The sequence below is a fragment of the Tenrec ecaudatus genome, chromosome X, assembly GCF_050624435.1.
Source record: "Tenrec ecaudatus isolate mTenEca1 chromosome X, mTenEca1.hap1, whole genome shotgun sequence".
NCBI classification, from domain to species: domain Eukaryota; kingdom Metazoa; phylum Chordata; class Mammalia; order Afrosoricida; family Tenrecidae; genus Tenrec; species Tenrec ecaudatus.
In genome coordinates this window covers 119,385,219-119,413,045 of record NC_134548.1, presented here as the reverse complement: position 1 = coordinate 119,413,045, position 27,827 = coordinate 119,385,219, and the positions used below count along the sequence as shown (strand labels likewise).

Here is a 27,827-nt window from a genome sequence, read left to right as displayed (position 1 = left end):
TCATTTTAAAAGGGTCAGAGGTTTTAAAAATTATGTATCATAAGTACAGTCAAGAAGCTCTGGTGGCGCTGTGGGATAAGCATTGAGCTGCTTACAGCAAAGTCAGCTGTTCAAACCCACCCGGGCAGTTCTACTCTGTCACACAGGGTCGCTGTGGTTCAAATCCACCTGACAGCAGTGAGTTTGCTTTAGGTACAGGTACAATAATTTCTTAAAAGTATTCAAAGTCCTCATAGATTTTACAAGTCATCTCTTTTTCTTCTTTTCCCATTCAAGAGATTGTGCTTACCAGCCAGTCCTGTGATAACTGCAATAGTAAAGTGTGAGTGATCAGTTACATTTCCTGAATAGTCATCTCATCCCCTGGTACACTGCCTTATTACTCATAGAACCCAAACTCACAGGAACTTATGGAAGGTTATCAGTGCCTAATTCTGGAGGGGAAAAATGAGTGTTTGTGTATAAATCTACATTTGCATCCATACACACACGCACATACACATACACACACGCACACACGTGGGGTCTTCATGAAGTTGGTGGAAAATGGAATTAAAAGATAATGGAATTTTCCCACAAAGTTTTTGAAGCACCTCTGTATCTATCTATCTATCCATCCATCTTCTATCTTACACTGTAAAACTATCATAGAATTTTGACTTTTTCAAAAAGAAATCAAAATTCAATTTTATTCAAGCAAGAGAAATCCAAGAAATTACAAAGAAGCATGCAAATGATAAACTAAACATATTCACAAAGATTTCAGTCCCCCTATAAAGGATAATTCAAGGTCCAACTCAAAACTTGTGAACCTACACGAAAGGGGGCGAATCTAGGATATAAAAGCATGATCAGGGACCATTAAGCACATCGATGGACTTTGGAGTACATCAACTTTGGTTGAGACCTGTAATCAAGTGTAGTACACTACAGTGCCAAGCTCTAGAAAAATTCTCTTAATGGACTGAAAATGTTAAAAGACCATAATTCTTTGTGAGATAGAATAGAATCAATCAATCTTTCTCTCTCTCTCTCTCTCTCTCTCTCTCTCTCTCTCTCTCTCTCTCTCTCTCTCTCTCTCTCTCTCTCCTCTCTCTTCCCTGTACTTCTAAAAGAAACCACTTCCTGGTCAAGAAAAATACACACACTTCTGTGTGCACACATATTAATTAATACTGACATTCAAGCCATCCATCTTCAAACATCCTATGCAGAAGACAGGCTTAGAAAACATTTTCACAGATTCGTCCTCAGAGGAGATGCCCACAGCCTACTTGGGCCTTTAGAAATTATTATTTTTTTTAACAATTTATTGGGGCTGATACAATTCTTTTCACAGTTCATACATATACATACATCAATTGTATAAAGCATATCTGTACAGTCTTTGCCCTAATCATTTTTTTTCTCTTTTCTTCTTTTACATTTTATTAGGGACTCCAACAACTCTTACCACAATCCATACATATACATACATCAATTGTATAAAGCACACCCATACATTCCTTTAACCCCTTCTTCAGTGAAATATTTTTCCTATTCATTTATTTGCGTTCTGGAATCTGTGGTTCAAATTCTTTTCCATGGTCTATCAGTACTTTTCATGCAGTTTAGTGCTCAGTCTATTCTGGTACACACAGCAGAATTCTGTACATTTATAATGTGTACATGTGTTTTCCCTTCCAAGGAGCCAAGATTAACCAAGGAAATTGGGAAACTTGTGATAACTTGTACTCTGAGAAGAATTTCACCGTTTTATGATTAAGAAAATATATTTAGTACAATTTGATCTTCATTTTCCTAAGGGCAAGTACTTAAAAATATATTCAAGTACTACATTCAAACCCCAAAGAAAAATATACGCATTTGTGTATACCTCCCCCCACACACACACAGGCACACACATACTTCAAAGAAGATTAAAAACTCCAACCAGAAGAATGTCATTCATTAAAGTCAAAAGGCCAATACCATTCTCAGGTTTCCTGTTAAAGAAAAAGACATTAAAGAGTCTTATAGTCTTATAGACTTGAAGCATATAACATGCAATTTAGATGCACCTTTATAATTTCTAGTAGTTATAGTGACATTTCTACATAATAGCTTTACTGACCATAATCCACCTACCATCAAATTCGCCCTTCTAAAGCACATAATATATAATCTTAAAAGGGAACTTCTCAACAACTCCTCCTGGGTCTTGAATTCGATATAACTTTGCACTCACTATGAGATGACTTAAACAACCCCTAGATGTAACAAATTCATCACAATCACCTTCACTTGCTGCATGGGTTTTTTTTTTTATATCACTGGAAAGGTTTCAAGTCTTTTCTTGCCTTAAGCTCATTGCCACTGAGTCTATTCTGACTCACCCCCACATAAGGTTTCTTAGTCTGCAGATATTTATGGGAGCTGATAGCCTCATCTTTCTTCAAGGAGCAGCTGGTGGGTTTGAACTACTGACCTTGAAGTTAGCAGCCCAACATTTATCTCACAGTTCTTGCACTAACCAAGCCAAACTCACTGCCCTTGAGTGAATTCTGACTCATAACGACCTTATGGGATGTAGTAGAGCTACCCCAGTGACTTTTTGAGACTCAAATGCTTTCTGGGAGTCGGTTAAGGTTAAATAAGAACATTATGCACCTGTTCCAACTCACCTGCCGGTCCACCTACAGACACAGTCAGAAACAGATCTCAGTTGCAACCTGGGGTTTCCTTATTTTGAGTTGTGTAACCATCACCACAAGAGCCCAGGTGGCATAGTGCTTACAAGTTGGAATACTAATTGCAAGGTCAGGAGTGTGAAACCAACAGGTGCTCTGAGGAGGACAAGGACGCCGTCTACTCTGTAAAGGAGTTACGTTCTCAGAAATTCAGAGAGGCAGTTCTACTCGGCCCTATAGGGTCTCAATGACTTGATAGCAGTGTCTTTTTGGCAAAGCAATCTAATCTCAGAATATTATCCACACCCCAAAAAGAAACACCACTCATCAATCCCTCCTTCTCCCTCCCGTCCCTGGCCACCAGGAATCTACTTTCTGTCTGTACAGATTGGCCTCTTCTGGAAGTTTCATGTAAATGGAATTATAAATGTGTGACCTTTTATGTCTGGCTTCTTTCATCTGGTACACGGTTTTCACTGTTTAACAATGTTGTTGCAAGCATCAACACTGCATCCCTAATCCTAATAATATTCCATTACACAGATCTGCTATGGGTTCTTTATACATTCATCAGCTGATGAGCATTGGAGCTGTTACCACTTTGGGGCTGAGAACATCCATGCACACGGTTGGGTATGGGCATATGTGTCTAATTTCCTTACTTATCCCTACAAGTGGGACTGCCACACCAAATGGTAAGTCTATGTTTCAATTTACGAAAAACTGCCAAACTCTTCTAAAACAGCTGTGCCAGCTTACATTCCGATCAGTAATGTGTTGGGGTTCCAATTTCTCTACTTCCTCACCAACACTTGCTATTGTCTGTTTTTATTTTAATACTAGGATTCCACTCATTCATTCACTCACTCTCTCATTCACTTCCACTGTGTTGATTCTGACTATAGAGCAGAGTAAGCTTTGGGTTTCCAAATTTTAATTTTTTTTACAGAAACAGACAGCCTAATTTTTCTCCTGTGGATAAGCTTGTATGTTCAAACTACTGACCTTGTAATCAGCAGCTCCTCAGGCCTCCTTTAGTGCAGAGCTACTTATTTGTATCTGGCTCTGGCTTCTTACACTAAAATAGCACACTACATTTCCACAGTTCAGTTCCCAACACCTTGCGGGCAATGTATCATGTTCGTTACATTGTATCCTAGCAAGCTAATGCAAGGGGAATCTCCCCTGGGTGCAAGGCAAACTATTACAAAGAAATGAAAATGTCAAGCACCCAAATAGAACTGACAATAAATCTAGCATTTTTTCCCCTGTGATGTGGAGCCTTGTTGTTCAATCATTCCACACCTTAAGAGAAAAGAATGTCTAATGAAACTCTGCATGGGTGAATCTATAGAGACATTAAATCGGATGAGGTTTCCTGGGGGGTATGATAGGGAAAGTGGGGGCATGCAATGGGGAACTGATATCAAGGAGTACAAGAAAGAAGAAAATGTTTTGAAACTGATTGTGGTAGTGATTGTACAACACTGCTTGATCAGACGGAACTATTGAATGGTATGATGTCTGGATTATGTCCTGATAAAACAGTTTGGGATTCAGTCTAGCTGGTTGCCTGGTTTCCATTCATTAGGCTGGGGAATTTTTCCTTACTGAAGGGTCACAGGGAGGAGACCAGCCAGTCAGGGTGCAGTGTAGTAACAATGAAACATACAACTTTCCTCTAGTTCCTAAATGCTTCCTCCCCCAACTGTCATGATCCCAATCCTACCTTATAAATCTGGCTGGACCAGAAGATGTACACTGGTACAGATAGGAACTGGAAACACAGGAAATCCAGGGCGGATGATCCCTTCAGGACCAGTGGTGAGAGTGGTGATACCGGGAGGGTGGAGGAAGGTGGGGTGGAAAGGGGCAACCAATTACAAGGCTCTACATATAACCTCCTCCCTGGGGGATGGACAGCGGAGAAGTGGGTGAAGGGAGACATCAGACGGTGTAAGATATGACAAAATAATAATAATAATTTATAAAATAACAAGGGTTTATGGGGGAGCGGGGAGGGAGGGGGAAATGAGAAGCTGATACCAAGGGCTCAAGTAGAAAGCAAATGTTTTGAGAATGATGAGGGCAATGAATGTACAAATGTGCTTTACACAATTGATGTATGTATGGATTGTGATAGAAGTTGTATGAGCCCCTAACAAAATGAATTTTGAAAGTATGAAAAGAAGAAGAAAACAATATCTAGACCAAGCAGCAAGTTGGAGAAGGGCTAGCCCAGTGATTCTCCACCTTCCTCATGCCGTGGCCCTTTTATGTAGTGCTGACCCGCTCCACCATAACATTATCATTGCTACTTCATAACTTTAATTTTGCTACTGTTATGAATCATAATGTAAATGTCTGATATGCAGGATGTACTCGACAACCCCTATGAAAGGGTCCTTGGATTCCCAAAGGGGTCATGACCCACAGGTTGAGAACCACTGGGCCAGCCCATCGCTAATGAAAGAAGGTGCTAATGCTGCCTCGTCCCATCAACACTTAACAGCCTCTAACGGATGAAGCTCTGAAAGAGTGCAAGTACAGCAGTGAGAATGGAAATCGTCTGATTTTACAGAGCACGTGCACAGAAGACTCTGAAAACACGAATGAAAGCAAAACACCATGACTTTTTTTCATCCTCAATGAGATAACAATCCATCAAATTCATGAGCAGAGAAAAAAATCCCAAAGGTAGGAATCGCTCAATGTCTCTGAATGCAAAGCCATAAAGGAAAGAACCAGCAAAGACTTGAAAAATCAAACTCCCTGCCACGGAGTCAAGACTGACACACAACGACCCTATAGGACAGGGTAGAACTGTCCCTACGGGTTTCTGAGGCTGTACATGTACCTGTTTACAGGAGTAGAAAGCTCCCTCTTTCTCCTGCAGAGTGGTTGGTGGCTATGACTGCTGACCTTTCCTTTAGCAGCCCAAATCCTTGTGCCACAAGGATTTAAGAGATTATAAAAAAGATTATTAACCACGAAGCTGGAGACTGACTGGAACTGCCAGGTTGTTGCGGGACTCAGCTTTTCTCAGCCATGCTCTCTATAATGTAAAAGGCCCTGTTAAAAACAAGACTTCAGACACCAAAAAACAAGACTTCGGAGAGGATTCTGTGCAGTCTGGGGTAGGGCAGCAGTTTGTTCAAGGTGAGCCAGCTAGCAAGTAAAAAGGATAGAGATGTTTTTGTTGCTGTTCGTTGCCCTCAAGTTAGTGTCAATTCATGCATGTATTAGAACAAGGACAAAAAGATCACTACAAAAAATAAAGCTTCTTATCATGTTATCCCCCATCGCTGCCCCAATTAAGAACTTCTCTGCGATAGCCCACAATTAGGATCACGTGTAGCTAGCTGTCTGTGTCGTCCCCTCCCCCCAGCATTGCAGCAACCCCGTCTATCCCCTCAGGGCAGTATTGCCTGCTTTGGGAAACATTTCTTTATATCATATCTAAACATCGGTTTTAGCCTCCTTAAGGAACTCAAATTTTGCTGCTTTTCTTTTTCTTTAAATCATTTTACTGGGGCCTCAGACAAATCTTTTTTTGTTTTTGGTAATTGTTAGATCATTTCACTGGGGGCTCTAGTACAAATCCAGACATTGTATTAAGCACATATATTGCCATCTTCATTTTCTAAATATTTACCTTCGATTTGCGTCCTTGGTATCAGCTCCTCTCTCTGCCCTTCTTCCCCCACTCTCCCACCCTTGTTAACCCTTGATAAATTATAATTATTTTCATATATTCACACCATCCGCTGTCTCCCTTCATCCATGTTTCTGTTGTTCATCCTCAGGAGAGGGGGTTTTGCATCGATGACAAACCGTTCTTGTACTTAGGTGAGATGTTAGTAGGGGCCCAAAGTCCATCTGCTTCCTTATTTATATGTGTGTGTGTGTGTGTGTGTGTGTGTGTGTGTGTTTGCCCTTTCCTGCTTTCCTCCTTTTCTTTTATAAGTCATGTTATTGGGGGCTCAATACAATTCTTATCACAATCCATCTATTGTGTCCAGCACATTTGTACATTGGTTGCCATCATCATTCTCAAAACATGTGCTTTCTACTTGAGCCCTTGGTATCTGTTCCTCATTTTTCCTCTCCTTCCCTCACGAATCCTTGATAAGTTATAAATAATTATTATTTTGTCATGTCTTACACTGTCTAATGTCTTCCTTCACCCACGTCTCTGTTCATTCCCCAGGGAGGGGGTTATACATAGATCATTGCGATCAATTCCCCCTTCCTCCCTCACCTTCACCTTCCCCTCCTGGTATCACTACTCACATTATTGGTCCTGGAGAGTTTATCTGGCTGGATTCCCTGTGTTTCCAGTTCTTATCTATACCAGGATACATCTTCTGGTCTAACTGGATTTGTAAGGTAGAATTGGGATCATGATAGTGGGGGGTTGGGGAGGAAGCATTTAGGAACTAGAGGAAAGTTGTATGTTTCATCAGTGCTATACTGCACTATGACTGGCTCGTCTCCTCCCCACGACCCTTCTGTAAGGGGATGTTCAGTTGCCTACAGATGGGCTTTCTGTCTCCACTCCACACTACCCCTCATTCACAATGATATGACTTTTTTGTTCTTTGATGCCTGATACCCAATCATATCAGCACCTTGTGATCACACAGGCTAGTGTGCTTCTTCCATGTGGGCTTTGTTGCTTCTTCAGCTAGATGGCCCCTTTTTTATCTTCAATCCTTTAAGACCCCAGACGCTATGTCTTTTGATAGTTGGGCACCACCAACTTTCTTCACCACGCTTTGTTTTTAGCAATCGTGTGGGGAAGGTGAATATTATGGAATGCCAGTTTTGTTTATTTAAAAAAAATTTTATTGGAGCTCATACAATTCTTATCACAATCCATACATACATCAATTGTGTAAAGCACACTTATACATTTGTTGCCTTCATCATTCTCAAAATTTGCCCTCCGCTTGGGTTCCTAGAATCAGCTCCTCATTTTGGAATGCCAGTTTAAAATAACAAAGTGTTCTTGCATTGAGGGAGTGCTTGAGTGGAGGCCCAATGCCCATCTGCTACCTTAAGACTAAACCTATAAATATATGCACATAGATCTCTTTCCCTATCGTCATATATAGATTTACATATACATGTTTGTATTTATACCTCTCTAAATGCCCTTTGCCTCCTAGTTCTTTCTTCTATTTCCTTTTACTTTCCTCTTGTCTCACTATCATGTTCATCCTTCATTTGGGTTTCAGTAATTCCTCTCAGTTACATTGCCTTTGATCAAGCCCTACCAGGCCTCCTACACCCTCCTCAACATCTATTTTGGATCCTTTGTCCCTGGGTTGGTTAAGACCCACTTCCTTTCCCCCAACTCCCCCTCTCCCATGTCCCCCCAGAAACATCGGTCCTGTTGTTTTTCCTCCAGATTGTTTATTCCGCCTCTTAGCTAGATGGCCCTGCAGAGATAATCATATGCACAAAACAAGACGACAAAAGAAAACAAAAACAAAAGGAAAAGTCTGTAAATAGTTCAGGGTCTGTTTGTTGTTTCCCCCCCCCCCCCCGCTGAGTCTGATGGGGTGCCATGTCCTGGCCCCAAAGTCTATTTTTAGTATTCCCTGGGGACTTCACGGTTCTGCTCTCCTTGCTGTTCTATTGCATGCTCTTAGTGTTTCGCCTCCGTGTGGTAGGGTTTGATCAGGCACAATTCCCACACTGTGTCTCCAGTGTTGTCCCCTGTAGCGCTATGGGTCAGTGAAGGATGTTGTGTCTCTGTGCTTTAGCTGCTCTGAGCAGGAATATCGTCCTCAGGGTTTGGTGGACCAGGATGTGCTCCACTCTCTCTTCCTCCCTCATCATTTGCTCCTGTGTTCTCTAATCAGACATGTCCCTCTCCCTTAGCAGTAGCTTTCAGTGCTGTCCCCTGAAGTGAATTCTTCTGCATGGATGAAACTTTGGGTTGTTTCCAATTTGCAATTGTTAATTGTGCCACGATGAACATTGTAGCACATATATCTGGCCGTGGTTTCTTGCCTCTTCGGGTTATATGCCCAATAGGGGGATTGCTGGTTGTATGGTAGCTCAATTTCCACCCATTTTAGATATTGCCAAATCGATCTCCATAGTGACTGTATATACCTATGGGTCCACCAGTAGTGGAGGAGAGCTCCTTTCTCACCAAAGCCCCTCCAACACGTGTTGCTTTCTGATTATTTTTTAATTGGGCTATCTTTGAGGGTGTTAGGCGGTATCTCATTGTTGTTTTAATTTGCATTTCTCTTATGGCTAATGATCAGGAACATTTTCTCATATATTTATTGGACATTTGGATTTCTGCCCTTGTGAAATTTCTGTTCAGTGGGCAATTAGTGTTTTTCTTTTTGGAAGCTAGCAGAGTATTGTAGATTTTAGTAATAAGGCCTTTGTCTGATGTATCATTGCTAAAGATATTTTCCCAGTCTGTGGCTCTCTTATTCCTCTCTTGGTGAAGTCTTTTGATGTACACAGGTGTTTTAACATCAGTATATTCCATTTGTTACTTTGTGATTCATCTGTAGTTGTGTCTTTCTATATTTCTGATATCCTATGCATTCCCTGCACCAAAGTTCTCAATCTATATTTCTGATATCCTATGTATTGCCTGCACCAAAGTTCGCAGGTTTGTCCCAATTCCCTCATCGATGGTCGTAATAGTTTGGGTTTTACCTCGAGGTCTGTGATCCACGTTAAGTTTATTCTTGTGCATGGTGTGAGATAAGGGTCTAGCTTTATTTTATGCAGATAAATATCCATTTCTTCCAGCACCACTTGTTGAAGAGGGCATCCACTTCCCATTTGATATTTTTGGGGCCCTTATCAAAAATCAGTTGTCTGTATGCTGATGATTTCATTTATGGGTTTTCAGTTTTTTTTCCATTGTTCTGAGTATCTGTCATTACACCAGTACCATGTGGTTTTGACCACGGTGGCTGTATAATATGTGCTAATGTCAGGTAAAGCAAGCCCCTTCCACTCTGTCTTTCTTCTTGAGGAGGTCTCTGCTAATTCTGGACTTCTTCCCTCTCCATATGACGTTTGTAATCAGTTTTTCCACTTCTTTGAAGAAAGATGAGGGTAATTTTATCGAGATTGCATTAAATTTACATAGTGCCTTAGGCAGAATGGACATATTTACTATGTTGAGTCTTCCAATCCACTAACATGGGGTATTCTTTAATTTGTTGAGGTCACTCTTGTTTTTTTGTAATAATATTCTGTAGTTTTCCTCATACAAAATTTTTGTTCTTAAAATCATATCATTGTGAATGAGGGGAAGTGGAGATTGGGGACCCAAATCCCATCTGTAGGCAAGTGGACATCCCCTTACAGAAGGGCCGTGGGGAGGAGACGAGCTAGGCAGGGTGCAGTGTAGCAATGATGAAACATACAACTTTTCTCTAGTTCTTAAATCCTTCCTCACTCCCACCCCCCACTATCATGATCCCAATTCTACCTTACAGATACATCTAGACCAGAGAATGTACACTGGTACAGATAGGAACTGAAAACACAGGGAATCCAGCACAGATCATCCCTTCAGGGCCAGTGGTGAGAGTGGCGATACCGGGAGGGTGGAGGGAAAGCAGGGTAGAGGGGTAGAAAGGGGGAATCGATTATAAGGATCTACATATAACCTGCTTACTGGGGGATGGACAAAAGAAAAGTGGGTAAAAGGAGACTTTGGACAGTATAAGATATGACAAAATAACTATAATTTATAAATTATCAAGGGTTCACGGGGGAGGAGGGCGTGGGGAGGGAGGGGGAAAATGAGGAACTGATACCAAGGGCTCAAGTAGAAAGCAAATGTTTTGAGAATGATGATGGCAGCAAATGTACAAATGTGCTTGACACATGGATGGATGTCTGGATTGTGATAAGAGCTGTACGAGCCCACAATAAAGCGATTTTTAAAAATCTTTTGTTCATTTAGTCAGGTATATCCCAAGATATTTCTATTTGTGCTAGGCTGTTGTGAAGGGCACCCCCACCTTTTTTATCTCCTCTTCTGTGGTCTTGTCTGATATGTACAGCAGTCCAATGGACTTCTGTTTCTTGATCTTGTATCCTACCACTCTGCCAAACTCCCCTATTGCTTCCAGTACTCTCCTTGTGGAATTTTTGGGATTTTCCATATACAAAATTATATCATCTGCGAAAAACGATAGCTCTTACTGCCCCACCCCTTCAGGGCAGTATTGCCTGCTTTGGGAAACAATTGTTAATATCATATCTAAACATCAGTGTTGGCCTCCTTAAGGAACTCAAATTGTGTTCCTTTTCAATGTTCTTTGAATTTGAGGAACAAAAAGAAGCCTGTCGGGGCAAGAGCAGGATGTGGGGGAAGTTTTCCAAATGACAGTTGCACAGGACAGCCCTTCCCACCCCCAGAGAATGAGCAAGTGATCGGACAAAATTTCTTGGCAGATTTTTCCTGGTCTTTTTTCACCAATGCAGTTTTCAATTTTCTTAAAGCATTTCCTAATAAGTCCCCATGATGACTCTGTGTCCTTCATGAAAATCTATCAGGATTAGCCCTTTGGAATCTCCCAGTTACCACTATGTTTTGAGCTGGCCTTGAATTAAAGTGGCCTAGGAGCCCTGGTGGTAAGCATTGGGTTGGGATCTGTACGGTTTGCAGTTCAAAACCACCAGCAGCTCCTCAGGGCAAAAACTGGGCTTTCTGCTCCCATCAACAGTCACAGTCTAGGAAAACCCACAGGGGTCACTATGAGTCAATGTGTTCTCGATGGCAGTGAGTTTGGCTGTTTTGTTTTGTTTTTAGCAGATCTTAGAAACCACCAATTTATTTGGACCTTTTTTTTTAAAGTACCCTAACTCAACTAAGGTAAATGTCTTACTGAGAGGACTCGTCTGCAGCCATCCACATGCGTAGTTTGGAATAAACCTATGTGTGCAAGAGGTGGGTAGCTAGTATCAATAGTTATTTACTTCCTCTTGGATACGAGAAGGAAACATTGCCTGGTTTGGTATCATCTCCTGATTGTTGCTCTATTGGAGCCTATCGTTACAGTTATTATGCCAACCGATTTTGTGGAGGTGGGGATGCACCTCAGATTTTCCAACTCAAGTTCAAAATTCTTGCTAGTGTCCACACTTGAGTTGCCACCTTTGAATGATGGGTAAGCACTGGACTGCTAACTGCTAGGTCATCAGTTCAAACCCACCAGCTGCTCGGTGGGAGAAAGATGAGGCTGTCTGTTCCTGCAAAGATTATAAAAGTCTCAAAAAACTCTTTTATGATTGCTGAGTCAGCAGTTCTCAATCACCAGGCACTATGTAGGAGTAAAATGGGACTTTCTGCTTCCGTGTGAAGAATTACAGTCTCAGAAACCCTTAGGCCGCTCTCCCCTGTCCTATAGGGTCACTATGTGTCTGGATAACACGAGTTTGGTGTTAATGGTCATGCATTGGCTGCTAACTACCGGTTCAACAGTTCTAAACCATCAGCTGATCCTCGGGAGAAAGACAAGGCTTTCTACTCCTATAGAGAGCGAAAAATCTCAGAAATCCATGGAGGTGGCTCTCCCCTGCCCTACAAGATCACTATAAGCTGGAATTAACTCACTGGCAGGGAGTAGAAATTAGAAATGACTGGATGGCAATGGGTAATTTTTCCCCCTTTAGAGAAAACAGATACAACAGAGTTGCTGCTCAATGATCATATAACATCAACATATATTAATTCTAAACTATATGCAGAGATTTTCCCTTTAGTAAGCTCCAACATTTGCTTCGCAGGAAGCTTTCACTCACCCTAGTCCCACGAATTTCTCCCTTGTGAATGTTCCAGTACACACACACACACACACACACACAGAGAGAGAAACATACAGAGTTTGGTGTATATAAATCTAATATCTAATATATATATTATATGTAAAATATAGTTTGGTATACACATACACACAGTTTGGTTTTTAGGGCCAACAGGTACACGAACAGAAATCTTTCAATGTGGTTCGTTTATTTTTAGCAATTTCACCGACATACGTTTCACACCTCATACATTCCAAATGATATACATTTTAATGTGCTGAATGAGGGGTGAAAGAAAGAATTAGAGGTCAGACCAAAAGACAGAGAAGGTAGAAAGGAGAAAAACCAAAGTAAAAATTAGTATATAAAAAGCAAGGGGGCTAACTGCTATTACCCAATCGTTCACATGACAAATGTGAATGTTGCATTTCTGTAGCATTTTCTTAACAATTAAAAGAAAGTCGCAGAGGAACAAAAAGGCAAGAAGTGGAAAAATAAAGTGAGAGGCCCCATAAGTACAAGCAGCAGGACATGTCTATGTAGAGTCCAGAGACACATACCCAAGGGGGCAAAGAGAGAAAGCACAGAAGGGAGAATGGATGGAGGAGCACTCAAGGGAGAGAAAGAGTGGGACATGCTGTAGGCTTTTATTTATATCATTTGACTCCTAGCCTGTGGGATTCAATTAGGCTCTATTGTTATCATCTCCTGCTCTGATTAATTGAAAAGTTCTTGAATGGCTCTCGTCCCCAAGTCTTAAAAAGCCCCCACTCTCTGTAAGATAGCCATAGCTGCCCACCAGGCGGGAAAATCACTCTCTGGGCCACAAGCTGTGATGGCCAGAGCAGTATCACCAGCATCTGCCTCCTAGGCCACAAGTTCCTCACCTCTAAATTAGGAGGCGAGGTTGCGAATTAGATTTAGTGGAACATGACTAAAATTGGATAATACCCGATCCATTAAAAAACCAACAGGTTGCTAAATGTGTTGTGTATTTCACTGCTGTTCCTCATCTCCCTCTAAGTCATTTCTACAAATGCTTTCTCTGAGGGAGTTCTGGATTGGCTCTTTCCTGTTTTAAGAAATGAACTAATAGGGTTTTATGTTTGTTTGTTGTTAATACTTTTTCTGACAAAGCAGTTTAAAAATATGTTCTAGCACAGTGCAATGAACATAACTGAGTTTTCTCCTTATGACTCAGATGCATCAATAATACTCAATGTGTCTTTGGGTTGTTCGCTACAATAAAGTACTAAAATAGAATGCTCGATGACCTTACAAAGAACAATCTGGCTGTTTGAAAATCAGTATGACTAACAGGTCACCTCTGTTTTCAAGAGTGAGTATTAGACCAATTAGCTGACATAGACTTTTAAAGTTTCCAAGGATCTCAACTTTGTGTTCTAAAAATCAGGACTGGTTTTTAAATTAGGATTCAGTTTTATTGCCTTTCTTGTAAAATTTAGAAACTTTTACAACCCATAAGGAGTATTAATTACCCAAAGCCATAAAAATATGTGTTCTCAAGGTATAATAAGCATTTTCTATGACTTACTATAATAAATATAGCTCATGATGCTAGAAAATTAGTTATCATTAACACATAAGACTGCTTCACAGTCTCATTGAAGATGACATGGTAGAATGGTCACAAGAAGCTAATTTCCAGGGTCAACCATACCTGCATTTCACTTCTAGCTTCCACTGCATACTAACCATGTGATATTTGGGCGGGTCTCTTATCCGGCACCAGCAAGCATTTCCTCATCTATAAAATGTCACACAGAGCTACTGCACGAATGAAAAGATTCTAAATGCAGAAGTGTCTTACATACACCACACACTCAATAAACAGTGGATACCAAAGAGTTTTCATTGATCATTAGCATATTTTGTAACTGTCAGCAGAGTGATTACCCATTGGCTGCAAATCAAAGGTTTTAAGTTAGAAACCACCAGCTGCTCCACGGGAGAAAGATAAGCCTTTCTACTCCCATAAAGAGTTCCAGTATCAGAGACTCACAAGGACCATTCTACTCTGTCCTGTAGGGTTGTTATGAGTAAGAATTGACTTAATGACAGTGAATTTTGTACATACGAAAATCAAACTAAAGCCATTGTTAGAGCATCTTTCACTTATAGCAACCCTGTAGGACCAAGTAGAACTGCCTCCATACAGTTTTTAAGGTTGCAGATGTTGCCCCAAAAGGCTGCCACATCTTTTTCCTGCATAGAGGCTGCTGGGTTTGAATCAATAGCCTTTCAGTTTAGCAGCTGGACACTGTAAAAGATTGATAAAAATAATCTACTCTGAATGTAAGGTGGAATGCTCAGGCTAGCTTAGCTTTATTTGTGGTAGAATCTGCTCTGCATTCTCTGGTACAAGTTTGCTGGCTACAAACAACCCAGAATTGTAGGTATATTTACAGAAAGAAAGCACTCATATGTCTAAACATTTTCTCCATAGTGAAATCTACTATACAGAAACGAGTGAATTCCTGGTAGCCCCATACGTGTCACAATAGAGTTTTAATTGGCTTATTCATCAGGAGTAGATCAGCAAGTCTTCCTTCTGAGGAACTTCTCAGTGGGCTTGAACCTCTAGTCTATTGCTTAGCAACTGAGCATGTTAACAATCTGCATCACACAAGGCCTTCCTACTCTATCAACTAAGGTGCATTTCAGTCAAGATATTTCATTATCCAACAGGTGCATATTCATATGCTGCTTAATAAGTTGTTTTTCATTTTCTCCAGCTAGATTTTAAAATTCTCAAGGGGCAGGGATTGGCCTTTTACTTCTTTTTTTTTATTTTAACAATTTATTGGGGCTCATACAATTCTTTTCACAGTTCATACATATACATACATCAATTGTATAAAGCACATCTGTACAGTCTTTGCCCTAATCACTTTTTTCTCTTTTCTTCTTTTACATTTTATTAGGGACTCATACAACTCTTACCACAATCCATACATATACATACATCAATTGTATAAAGCACATCCATACATTCCCTGCCCCAATCATTCTCAAGGCATTTGCTCTCCACTTAAGCCCCTTGCATCAGGTCCTCTTTTTTCCCCCCCTCCCTCCCCATTCCCCTCTCCCTCATCTCCCTCATATGCCCTTGGTAATTTATACATCGTTGTTTTGTCATATCTTGCCCTATCCGGAGTCTCCCTCCCCCCCTTCTCTGCTGTCCCTCTCCCAGGGAAGAGGTCACATGTGGATCCTTGTAATCAGTTCCCCCTTTCCAACCCACTCACCCTCCACTCTCCCAGCATCGTCCCTCACACCCTTGGTCCTGAAGGTATCATCCACCCTGGATTCCCTGTACCTCCAACCCTCATATGCACCAGTGTACAGCCTCTGTCCTATCCAGCCCTGCAAGGTAGAATTCGGATCATGGTAGTTGGGGGGAGGAAGCATTCAGGATCCGGGGGAAAGCTGTGTTCTTCATCGATACTACCTCACACCCTAATTAACCCATCTCCTCTCCTAAACCCCTCTATGAGGGGATCTCCATTGGTCGACACTTGGGCCTTGGGTCTCCACTCTGCACTTCCCCCTTCATTTAATATGTTATATATATATATACATATACATACATATATACATATACACATATATACACATACATACACACACTTATATCTTTTTTTTTGCATGATGCCTTATACCTGGTCCCTTGGGCACCTCGTGATCGCACTGGCCGGTGTGCTTCTTCCATGTGGGCTTATTTGCTTCTGAGCTAGATGGCCGCTTGTTCACCTTCAAGCCTTTAAGACCCCAGACACTATCTCTTTTGATAGCCGGGCACCATCAGCTTTCTTCACCACATTTGCTTATGCACCCATTTGTCTTCAGCGATCCTATCATGGAGGTGTGCAGCCAATGATATGATTTTTTATTCTTTGATGCCTGGTAATTGATCCCTTTGGGACCACTCGATCACACAGGCTGGTGTGTTCTTCCATGTGGACTTTGTTGCTTCTAAGCTAGATGGCCGCTTGTTTATCTTCAAGCCTTTAAGACCCCAGAAACTATCTCTTTTGATAGCCGGGCACCATCAGCTTTCTTCACCACATTTACTTGTTCACCCACTTTGGCTCCAGCCGTTGTGTCGGGAGAGTGAACATCATAGAGTTCCAATTTAATAAAAGAAGGTATTCATGCATTGAGGGAGTGTTTGAGTAGAGGCCCAAGGTCCTTCCGCCACCTTAATACTTGACCTATAAATATAGACACATAGATCTATTTCCCCATCCTCCTATATATATTTGCATATACATGTCTTTATCTAGACCTCCATGAATGCCCTTTGACTCCTATCTCTTTCCTCCATCTCCCTTGACTTTCCTCCTGCCCTACTACCATGCTTCATCGCCTGGCCTTTTACTTCTATACAAGAAATGCTTATCATGTACAAAAACCAATTCAAGATGGATCAAGGACCTAAATGTAAATACCAGTGCTCTAAAGACCATCAATGAGGAAACAGGGCTGACTTCAGAGTCTTATTGCAGGGCACAGACACACTATCAAATATAACCAGGAAAACACATACACTGAAGAAAAAACAGATGACTCTCATTCAATACTCACTGCCATTGAGTCAGTTTTGACTCAGCAATGCGACAGTATACAGTAGGACTGCCTCTGTGGATTTCTGAGACTGTCCCTATTCACAAAGAGTAGAAAGCCTCATCTTTCTCCTGCAGAGTGGCTGGCAGTTTCGAACTGCTGACCTCATGGTTAGCAACACCTAACCCACTATGCCACCAAGACTCTTAAAATTAATGACTGGGATCTACTACAAACAAGCCATGTACATGCATCAAAAGACTTCAAAAGCGTAAAAAGAGAACCCACGGCAGGGAAAAATTATTTAGCAAGAACATGACAGACAAGGGACTAATCTCTAAAATCTATCGAAAACAGCAATACCTCAATACGAAAAAGACAAGTAACTCAATTTCAATTTAAAAGTAGGTTAAAGACATGAACTGGCATTTTACCAAAAATGGCATCCAAATGGCTAACAAACACATGAAAAAAGCTCACAATCATTAGCGAGAGAGAAATCAAAACAACAATGAGTTATCACCTTACACTGAAAATGACTCAAACCAAACTCACTGTCGCCGAGTTGATTATGACACCTGACACCTCAATTAAAAAAAAAACCACCCACAAAAACAAACAGAAAACAAGAAATGCTGGAGAGGGTGCAGAGAAATTAGATTTCTCATACATTGCCGGTGAGTCTGTAAACATGTACAAACATTGTGGAAAGCAATATGGCACTATCTCCAACAACAGGGAATAGAAACTCTCCATGAGCCAGGAAAGCCTCTGCTGGGTATGTGCCCTATAGAAGTAAGATATATGCATTCAAACAGACAGGTGTCTGATAAGTCATTTGAACTGTTGAATTCAGAGTGGATGATCTAAAATATAAACCTCCCTCCCCTCCTGGTTCACAATAAAGATTCATTTAAATGAAAAAGAAATGCCTATCAAGAAATGAAGGGCTTTGAATTGGGTTAATATTATATTCACTGTTTTATAAAATGTGAAAAGGTTACATGCAACGGAGTATAAGAAGCAGCTGCTTTCCTTAGCTAAACCAGTACTTTCTAAACTGTTAAGATTTAGTGTGCTTATCCATACACATTTAAAAAAAATTTGAACATACATCCACTCTATATACATATACACTTGACTACCAAAAACAAACACAAAAAAACCCTCCACCTCGCTGCCATCAAGTCAATTGTAGCTCATAGTGACTTTATAGGACAGGACAGAATACTCCTGTAGGCTTCTGAGACTGTAACTCTTTTATGAGAGCAGAAAACCAAATCTTTCGCCCTCAGTGGTTTCAAACTGCTGACCTTGTGGTTAGCAGCCCAACATGTAACCACTACACCACGGGTTAATAAATCAAAACACAATATATAAGGGTAAGCTGTGTTCTTGACAGCACAGTTGCAAATATGTAGGCACAAACGGGTCTTGAGAATATTGCTCTTATATTTTGGCTAATAGTCAAGCAAGTGTGATGAATTACTTTTGTTTCTATGTTATTATTTGGTCACAGAGTTACAAAGTGAGTGGTAGTGCCACTGTCTCATCCTTGCCTTGCTCTTGCATGATTACGCTCATTATCAGCCTACTGCAGAAATCTTATTCAGCTACTTGTTCAGGCTGTGTGGGTTATTTTCTAGTCTTAGCTCAGTAACCCCAGCAGAATAGTCAAGTGGCTTAACATTTCTGCCAAGAAACCACAAGCTGAAGATGACTGTGAATTGACAGAACCAGCCACACGTACAAAGAAGTATGCTGCAGTACGCTGAGCCGGAATGAAAGAACGAGTGTGCTGCTGTCCACACCACCAGATGATGGATGGGTCTCATCCTTGCCTCAGGATGCCTTACTTCGAGGATTTGGCAGGCACCCTCTAATAGGGATGAAGGGAGAGCACCCAGGTCAATCCGTATATTAAACATTGCTGTTTGTTGCTTTTAGAGTCGATTCTGAGTCACCGTGACTCAACGTGTGCAGCGTAGAACTTACGCCAGCCGCTTTCCGAGCCTGCGACTTTACAGAGGCACCTCACCGATGCCTGTCTTCCATGGTTCCTCCGGATCTGTTCCACCTCTCGACCTTTCTGCTAGTAAATGAATGCTTAAGCATGGCAAAGCCCAGGAGCTCTATTTAGCAGATCTTGTTGTGTGACGTGGAGCTGATTTCCGCTCCATTCTGATTCATCGCGGCCTTGCAGGACACAGTAGAACTGGCCCGCCGGGTTTCCAAGAGAGTGTTGTCTTTGTGGACGCACACTGCCATGTTGTTTGTCTGTGGATCTGAACTGCTGGCCTTTCTCTTTCAGCAGCTGAGTGCTTTATCCACTGCATCATCAGGGCTCCCTTTTCTTTGGTTCCATATTTACTTATCCCCCCCCCCCGCCGGCCCTGTATCATTCTGTAGTTCAATCACATCACGCAATACTGAACAGTTGCTACCACAATCGGCTTCCAAACAGGACTCCCTTTTCAATGCACACTGACTCTTTCTGACAGGATAGAACGCCTCAGAGGGTTTCCTAGGCAGGAGAAGATCTCCGGGTCTTTTCTCCCATGGAGCTGTTAGTGGGTTTGAACTGCCAACCTTGTGGTTAACAGAATACTTCCCCACTCTACCTCAAGGGTCCTTTAGATTAAATATTAGTGGAGTTGCAATACTTTCTTATATGGTAGAGAAAACAATCATTTATAGAATTTCAAATATTTCCTTCCCCGATAATTGAACATCTGGGTGCCTCGTTCTTTGGAGACCGCTCATTTAAAGCTCTAGCAGACTAGTCCTAAGCATTACTTAATAGACAATAAAACCTGTGACAGCCAGAAATTGTGTAAGGTGGAAAGCTGTCAGGGAAGGAAAAACTTAAACCTTCTCCACAAACACAGAATGATAGGAAAGGCGTAAGACTAGGTCACACCCTTGCACCATGCTGAAGCACGAGGCAGTCCCAGCGTCAGCTCTCACGGGTTTCACTGTGCTTAGAAATGACCTGTGACCAAAAGCAGCTTGAAATACAAAGGGGAGTCTGCATCTGTTGGGTACCTATTATGTATACAGTCATCTTGCTTAGTCCTCAAAACAACCCCGTTTTGTAGCTGAAGAAGTGATGTTCTGTGACAGTGATTTGCCAAAGGTCCATAAAAACTCGTAAGGACGCTGAGATTTGAACACAGGGTCGACTGCCTATAAACCTCAGGTTCTCTCTGAAAGCACCGGATCACTTTGAGAATCAGCGTCCCTTCAGCAAGTCAACATAAGTACATCCATATTCATCCAGTTTTAAGGCATTGTTCTTCCCCATCAATGCCCTGGTGGTGAATGGGATTGTGTGCTGTGTCGCCAACCACAAGATCAGCAGTTTGAAACCACCAGCTGCTCAGCAAGAGAAAAACGAGGCTCTCAGCTCCCGAAGAGTTACAGGCTCAGAAACCCGCAGGGGCAGTTCTACCCCATCCTACAGAATCGCTATAAATCAGATTTGACTCACAGACAGTGAATTTGGTTTGGTTTTATCAATGCTTCTTTTCAGGGATGTGTGTAAACATTTTGACTCTACATGTAAGTGGGTTTGAAACTGTCTATATAATAGATGGTACTTTTTTATTGTTTTCATTCTCCTCTTCTTTCCCATTTTGATCTTGGTGATTCAGAGCTGCTGCCATTGAAAAACATCTGTTTTATCTAAAGTTAATAAGCCCTATTAGTGGGATACTAAGCCTTCCCTTATTCTGAAGCCTTTCCACAATTTGAAATTGAATCTGTTGGAAATCATAATAGCGTTACCCAACTACTAGTCTTGGACATAATCGAGGCTAGCAGGCCTGTTTCTGATTTTTAACTTTGCTTGTCCAATCTGAATGAATAAGCTCTCTCATGCGCACAAGAGTCAAGTTTTGTTTTGTTCCCCCTTCCCTTTCCTCTTTCCTCAGTAATCAAATCTATAAATTCAACTCTGTACACTGCAGAGCATATGTTGTCACGCTAACTTATGTGCCCCATTAGGGTGGTTCTTGCTTACTCACTGGTTTACTATCCTTTCCAAGACAATTACCAGACTTAGACAGGAGAGGTCTGCTTCTGTCTGTCTGGGCGGCCTCTATATCATTTTCTAAGATGTCCCTGACTTGGTGGGGCAGGGGGCAAAGACCCAAGATAAGAAAGGAAATTATTTTGGTCAAGCTTAAAGAGTTGGTATAAGAATAAACCGAACAATGATGCCATACAGAGGCAGAGAGAAAGGAAGCATCCTTCCTCACTACCTCAGTGTTAAACCACCTCTTGGAGTTTTAACCCTGTTCTTTCCTCATTCTCCACAACCAAAGTGAGGAACAAAGAGGAGAATGATGCAAAGCCTCAACCAGGCGATGACAGAAGAGAAGAGGGAGCACAGATACAAAGGTAGCACCCCACGAGGGCCATGTGAGGACGAGTCAAACAAGTCAGCGTGGAGGCGGTCTCATGTTCTCATGTGCCACATTGGGTCAGGGTGACCTACTCCCTCTTGTTCTGTTTCACCATTCAGGTAGGAGGGGGCTGGTACTGGCAGAGCGAGGGAATTGATCCACGGACTGGTTCTGTCTAGGGTTTTTGAGGTAACCTGGCAAAGCAGACTGGAGATTAGGAAGGAAAGAGAGGCTCGGCCCTGCAGCCAAGGTGCTCCACTAGAAAACACCAGGCCATGCTGCTTGAACGAGTTTCAGGATCTGTGCACTTCTAACTAGCATATTTCTTTACAATTTTACTGACACTAATTTAAATAAAACAAACTGAGAACTGAAAATATCCAAGGAAAAGAATTACAGCAGTTTAATCTTTGATGATGAGGTACTTTTTGTATATTTTATTTTTAATCACCATTTGATTTTCATTTTATTTGATCACTTATTAACAATTACCCCAAAGTATATTTACATCATTGATCCAAGTTAAGCCTCAAGTTTCCCCATGAAACAAAGTCAGTGCTATATTGTAGCTATAATAGGTATCCTCCAAGAATAAATCAAACTAAAAAACAAGCTCACTATCATTGAGTTGATTCTAACTCATAGCAACCTTATAGGGCCGGACAGAACTGCCCCTATGGTTTTCCAAAACTATACTTCTTTACAAGAATAGAAAGCCTCATGTTTCTCCCATAGAGTGGCTGGTGGTTTCAAATTACTAACCTTGTTAGCAGCCCAACTAGTAACACTATGCCACCAGGGCTCTAGATCCTCTAAGAACAAGGCTCCCTAAAGCAGCGGTTTTCAATGTGTGGGTTGCGACCCCTTTGGGGGTCAAATGACCCTTTCACAAGGGCCGCCTAAGATCATCAGAAAGCACATATTTCTGATGGTCTTAGGAATCAAGACACTGCTCCTCTATCCATCTCCACACAGGTCCACCCATATGAAGATATGCCCATACTCGAGTACCAGGAAAGAACACTGTTACCCATGTTACACCATGCTTCAAGACAAAATTTCATTTATTTGTAATTAGAAATAAATATTTTCAAGCCTTTAAGACCGAGCACCATCAGCTTTCTTCACCACATTTGCTTATGCACACGCTTTGTCTTCAGCGATTGTGTCAGGAAGATGAGCATCATGGAATGCCAGTTAATAGAACGAAGTATTCTTGCATCGAGGGAGTACTTGAGGGGAGGCCCAATGCCCATCTGCTGCCTTAATACTAAACCTATAAATATATGCACATAGATCTATTTCCCCATCATCATATATAAATATATTTACATATGTACATGCCTGTATTTAGAACTCTATAAATGTCCTTTGCCTCCTAGTTCTTTCCTCTATTTCTTTTTACTTTCCTCTTGTCCCACTATCATGTTCAGCCTTCATTTGGGTTTCAGTAATTCCTCTCGGTTACATTGTCCTTGATCAAGCCCTACCAGACCTCTTAAACCCTCCTCCCCTCACTTTTAGGTCACTTGTTGTTCCCTTATCCCTACGTTTGTTAACACCCACTTCCTTTCCCCTGCCTCCCCCTCTCCCTTGTCCCCCCAGAACTGTCGTCCCATTGTTCTCTCTTCCAGCTTGTTTATCCCTCCTATCCCATCCAGACAGACACGCAGAGATAACAATATGCACAAACACAAGACCGAGCACAACAAAGCAACAGTAGAAAATATAACAATAGCTACAACAACAAAGACAATGACAAAAAAAGAAATGCTTATAAATAGTTCAAGGTCTATTTGTTGTCCTTTATGAGTGTTTTCTAGTCGAGTCTGTTGGGGTGTTCCCTGGGGATTTCATTGCTCTGCTCCCCATGCTGCTCTGTTGCACACCCTCAGCGTCTCGCCTTGGTATGTGTGTGTGGGGGGGGGGGGCAGGGTAGGCACACTTCCCTCCAAGTGTCTCTAGTGTTGTCCCCGTGGTGGTATGGGTCAGTGAGGAACATCCTGTCTTGTGGTGGGGCCAGCCCTACAGTCCTCTCTGAGCATGGCTTCTCTGAGCAGAAATATTGTCCTCAGGGCTTGGTGGGTCAGGATGCACTTCACTCTTTTTTCCTCCCACCTCGTTTGCTCCTGTATGCTCTGATCATACATGTCCCTCTCCTTGAGCTGTAACTTCAATGCTGTTCTCTGCACTGAATTCTTCTGGGGGGAGAGGAGGGCTGTCCACTTAGTTGGTAATGAGGCCCGCCTAGCTGCGAAACAACAAAGTCCACATGGAAGAAGCACACCTGCCTGTGTGATCATGAGGTGTCAATGGAATCAGATGTCTCAGGCATCAAAGACCCAGAGCAAAAAAATCATATTGTGAATGAGGTGGGGGAGTGCAGAGTGGAGGCCCAAAGCCAATCTGTAAGCAATTGGACATCCCCTTACAGAAGGGTTGTGGGGAGAAGACAGGCCAGTCAGGGTGCAGTATAGCACCGATGAAACAGCTTTCCTCTGGCTCTTTAACGCTTCCTCCCCAACCACTATCATGACTCCAATTCTACCTTACAAATCTTGCTAGACCAGAGCATGTACATGGGTACAGATAAGAGCTGGAAACACAGGGAATACAGGACAGATAAACTCCTCGGGACCAATATTGAGAGTAGCCATACCAGGAGGGTAAGAGGAAGGTGGGGGGGAGAAAGGAGGGACTGATCACAATGACCTACCTATAACCCCCTCTCAGGGGGATGGACAACAGATAAGGGGGGTAAAGGGAGACATCGGATAGTGCACGGCATGAAAAAAAAGGCAATAATTTATAAATTATCAAGGGTTCATGAGGGAAGCAGGAAGGGAGAGGGAGGGGGCAAATGCGGAGCTGATACCAAGGGCTCAAATAGAAAGAAAATGCTTTGAAAACGATGGCAACAAATGTACAAATGTGCTTGAGACAATGGATGGATGGATTGCGATGGGAGTTGTACGAGCCTCCAATAAAATGATTTTTAAAAAGAAAGAAATATTATGCCAAATTTGTAACAATGAAAATACTTCCTGTACAGCAGATATTTACATTATGATTCATAACAGTAGCAAAATTACAGTTATTAAGTAGCAACACAATAATTTATGGTTGGGGGTCGCCACAACATGAGGAACTGTATGAAAGGGTCGCGGCATTAGGAAGGTTGAGACCCACTGCCCTAAAGTCATGAAATGCCAGAGACGAAAACTCTTGGGGACCACAGCTTTCTTTTTCTGTACATTTGGGGGAACCAATGGCCAGCAAAGATGGCTGTATGCCAAGTCACACAGCTACTTAGTAGCAGAGGTGGAGTTACTATACAACTTTACTCCTTTCAGCAAATGCTTAGTTTAAGGTGAGCCTGTGGCTATAGAAAAAGGGCACTCCAACTCTTATCTCCATCTTAGTTATATTTTGCTAAATCTAATTTGCAAAAGATTTCCCATTCTGTTGCAGGGAAAGTTTCCTGCTTTGGTTTCCGTTCCAGGAGAGAAGCACCTGGGGGCCTGATAGGGGTTGGTAAAGCTTTGCTACAATCATGATCATTGCTGATGGGGTACCTGGGACATAATAGGAAAGTCATGGTAGATAGGGAAAGGCAGCAGCAGCATTTGAGCATGCAAAAAATAAAAGCTATAGATAAAAGCCATGCAATTTCAAGTACATTACTGGGATAATAGCTCTGCCCCCACAACAGTGAAACCTGTCATAAATAAATGACAGTCCTCGTGGTTGCTGATGGAAAGGAATACTCATGACCACGAGTTTAACTTAGTCAGCAGGCCGTTACTAGGTGTCTACTTTGTGTCGAGTGTAAATGCACATCCAGGGACATACTATGTTCATTTACAGGCCTGGGGACCACCTTGCTTCTGGGACATCTTACTACACTGCCATAACAGGACCAGCATTTACATGCACTTTCCAAAGTACCTCATGGGAAGCACAAATCTCATAAAGCAAGGCACAGTTGAGAGATGTTAAGCAAACAACAGAAAACACCTAAGCTTGCAGGGCCTTACTTCTTAACATTTATGAATCTTAGCCCTATAGACCAGGAGCCCTCGTGGCATAGTGGGTTCAATGTGGGGCTGCTATAGCTGGCAGCCAATGGAAAATCTGCTCAGCTAAGAAAAAAACAGTTTCTTTATACCCACAGATTTTATGTTATATGTATGGTTTCACTAGACCCCAAGTTCTGTGCATCTGCTTATTTTGGCTCATCACTATACCCCAGCAAGGAGTCTCAGAGGGACAGTGGTTAAGTACTTAAGTGCTATGTGAGGGAGTGATGGCCCAACAAACATTGATCGTCTTGACTTTAACCAACCAGTAGCCCCACCTGAAATGCTGCAAGACTTTCCTGGATTAAAAATGCTATTGTAGAGCATGTTCACTGGTACAGATAAGAACTCTCAACACATGGAATCCAGCACACATAACCCTCTCAGGAACAATAACGGGAGCATCGATACCATGAGGGTAGGAGGAAGGCAGAGGGGGAGAAAAGGAGAACCGGTTGCAATGGTCGATGTATAACTGGCACCCCCACCCCAGGGTGATGAACAATGGAAACATGGGTGAAGGGAGACAGGGGCTAGTTTAAGATATGAAAATAATAATAATAATTTATAATTTATCAAGGGTTCATGATTGTGGGAGGGTTGGGGACGGAGGAGGAAAAATGAGCTGATACCAAGGGCTCAAGTTGAAAGAAAATATTTTGAACAGGATGATGGCAACATATGGATTGTTAAAAGAGCTGTAAGAGCCCCAATAAAATCATTATTTTTTAAAAGACACGTAGAGATTTCCAAGGGATGCCAAGGCCACAAAAGTTGAAAGAAGACAAAGATCTTCCCCAAGAGATGCCAGAGACCACAATCTTTCTCCTAGAACTGCCTAAACTTTCAGAAACTGTGCTTCTGCTTATCAATGCGATCCACTGGTGGTATTTTTGTAGTAGCAGAAGTATAAGACATTTATCCTAAAAAAAATGCGATATTGTTATCAGTTGCCATGGAATTGGCTCCAACTCATGGTGCCTTTTTGTATAAAATTATAATTTAAAAAAAAATTACCCAGTCCTGTACCATCCCCATGATTGTTGATATGCTTGAGTTTATTGTTTTAACTATTGTGCAAATTCACCTTGGAGAGGTGAAGCCACCTCCACTCAGTGGGAGAATGACTTGGCAGTTGTACTCTGCCTTACAGGGTCACTGTGAATCAGACGTGACTAGAGAACATGGGGCTTATATACCATGTGCCTAGTGTGTACAGTAGCTGTTCAATACATATTTCATGGCCAGATAGAAGATAGCAAGGTGGTCTCATATTTAAAGAACATTTACTAGCAATATATGTATATTAACTGGACTCACTTGTTCTGTTTTTTAAATGGTCAACTATTCTGGATACTTTAAATATTATTTTATTCATTAGTTGAAAAATTGTCCATTAGCATGTACTCTGTTCATCATCTACTAAATGCTGCTCATTTAGAAGGTGGCAGCTGATCTTTTGATTCTTTACTTTGATGACTGTGTATTCACAGTGTAGCACCGTTTGGCAACACTCTCCGATCTATAACTCAGACTGCTATAAATAGATTATCATCTACTTCAATGATAGAGTTACAGTGTTGCTTTTATCTCAGAGGCATTTTCCTCGAGGAAACACAGGTGGTGTGCATCCAGAATGGGGTCTCATAGCTTCTTAGGTTGATGGGATGCTTATTCTGGGATGTTGTGGAGTCAATAGCATATAGCGTCCCATATTACCAGAGCACGTTTATGCCTTTTGCACCTTCTTATGATGGGCCATCTGGAGACATCACAAGATGGCCAAAGGTAGACATAGATAAGAGCAGGATAACGGTCTATAAATTAACATGGGGCAACAGGAAATCTTAGAATCCCTTTAAAAGACCTCTGGACATTATTCTCATTTTCGGTGGGATTTCTAGATAACTAAGTGCCTACCAGAGGCAGGGGGCTTGTAGAAAGTGGATCCTCAGGAGCAATGAAGATGGTTGAGTGGAGGCTGGCTGGCTCTGGTGACTGTGGGTGAGCCTGGGGCACCTTTGTGTATGTGTCTCAATGTTAACCAACTCAGAGGTTCTTCCAGTTTACCAGGTGGTTGTGGGTTGAAGTTATTAGTATGCAGCAGCATTTGCTCGCTTAGTTATATGAGACTGGAAAGTCTAAGTTCTGGTTTACCTTCACAAGAAATAACATTGGTTTAGAATGCTACTCAGATTCGGCTCTGCAAATCTGGAAGCCCAGAGGATGGCACCTCATTTTTATTTGCCACTGCCATGCCCCTCTGCCCACTCCGGCCC

The 27,827-nt window shown here is 41.8% G+C and overlaps 1 protein-coding gene across 1 annotated transcript in view; it reads right to left on the bottom strand.

The window, feature by feature from the left end:
• AMMECR1 (AMMECR nuclear protein 1) overlaps positions 1–27,827 on the bottom strand; it is a 179,009-nt gene that overhangs the window by 26,377 nt on the left and 124,805 nt on the right. The window lies entirely within an intron of this gene.